Below are 1,922 nucleotides of genomic sequence, written 5' to 3'. Positions count from 1 at the left end.
GAGGGCAGTGTCACTGGCCCTCATATGTGGGATCCGAACCAGGGTCCTCTGGCGTCCCAAGCCAGTTCTTAAACATCGCGCCACTCGGCCGGCCCTGTAGCCTTTTCTTTCTGTTTGTTTTTAGTAATTCATTCAGCAAAAGCAGTTTGAGGGTCCATTTTGTATCAGGGACCTCATAAGTGGTATTGAATAAAGCAAGAGTTCCTGCCTTCTGGGATCTCACACTGCAATGGCCACTTCGGATGGGACGTCTTTGTCAATCTTTTTAACTGTCTTTGAACAATCAGGTTCTTTATTGATCAGTTTCCACCTTAGATGTTGGGAGGATGATAGCAATTGGTGGGGAGAGAGTGGGAGCCCCCGTTGCTTGGAGGTCACCTAATCAGGGAGCGCGTAAATTTGAATACGTTTTCAAGCAAAAGTACCAAGAGAAAAAATCCAATGAAATGAGAAAAGAAAGTTGCTGTGAACCAAGTTACGCCATTTAACCAGGAAGAGAAGATGCTAGTTGACCTCAAAGCCTTGATGAGCACACACTCAGCCTCTCTTTCTGTGAAGCCGGAACATATGTTCTCTTCTTGTAAAGATTGTATTAACTAATAATGGGGCATGTTACCAGGCCCCTTGTTTAGATTTGTTTATTTTTAATTATCTAATAAAGCTCAAGCAAAGCACAGAGAGCAAATCCAGGTTTGTTTGTGTTTTTTTTAAAGACACCTGATATTACAGCTTGTGTTGAACAGAACTCTTCTGATTAGACTGTTGCCACTAGAAAACTGTCTCTCAGTCACAATCTGTGGATTTGAAGTGAGTACATAATTGTTTACTAAATGAATAATGCAATTTATGGTTGGCATATCCTCTTATTCATCTTTCTGGGTCTTTTGTTTGAAGGCATATTTTCTTTTGGTTTCTTCTGATTTGTTTTTCCTACTTTTTCTGTGTTTTCAATCTGCTGAGACTGACTAGTCTGAAACTCACACTCATCGTTTCCCTCATTTTGTCCCATCCTTCAACCTTGCTGTTTTCTTATTTCCCTAGTCTTCAAGCAATCTATTAACTTCCACTTCCTCTGTGCTCAAAAGTCACTTGGAAGCCTCTTTTTTTTTTTAATTTCTTATTATCTAGTCAGATTTCAGGAACTTCATATTGTACATCCAAATTGTTTTTGCCGCTGTTTGCCTCCTTTCATCCACACTCTCAGCATCCTGCAGCCTCATTCCCTCGTGCCTGAACTATCACAACATGCTAACATGGTCTCTCTCTCGGGTCCTGCTGTTGGGTCCTTGGGACAGGTGAGACGGGGAGCTGCTGGGGCTGGGGAGGAAGGGTTTGTGGGCCGCACCTTGCCTCCCGTCTTCCCAGCACACTGACCTCCACAATCCATATTCCACGTGGGTCCACCCTCTCCCATATGCAGGGTCCCCCTCGGTGAGCACACGGACCAGCCAGGTGCTGGCGACCACCACCTCGACTCCAGCTCGGCCCTGGGTGGTGGCGTTATGAGCAGGCACAGCAGGGCCACACGGCCCACCGGTGCAGCACCGCAGCCTCACGGGGAGGCCGCCCACAGCCCTGGTCTCTTCCTGGCCTCTGGTCAGGGGGCTGGCAATGGCCCCTGGGGACGTCAGGACGGTGAGGTCAGGCCCTACTGTGGGCGGGCCGTGTGTCCTGTCCTGTGTGGACGTTGCCCTGGGCAAACATCATGCTGTCACTCCCAGCTGTCCCTGCCAGGCTCCTGCCCCCAGCCTGGGAGCTGGGAGAGGCTGCAGGAAAAGGCCCAGGTGCTGGAGTTGGGCGTCGCTTTACCCTCATGGCCACAGCTCTGACCTCGCCTCCTGGCTCTTCCCCCGCTCTCTGCACACCTTGCCTCTCTCCTCAGAGTCCGCACTGAGAGCCTCACCAAGAGCCAAGGGGTCGAA

The sequence above is a fragment of the Hipposideros armiger genome, unplaced genomic scaffold, assembly GCF_001890085.2.
Source record: "Hipposideros armiger isolate ML-2016 unplaced genomic scaffold, ASM189008v1 scaffold_17, whole genome shotgun sequence".
NCBI lineage: Eukaryota > Metazoa > Chordata > Mammalia > Chiroptera > Hipposideridae > Hipposideros > Hipposideros armiger.
This window is presented reverse-complemented; position numbering follows the sequence as displayed.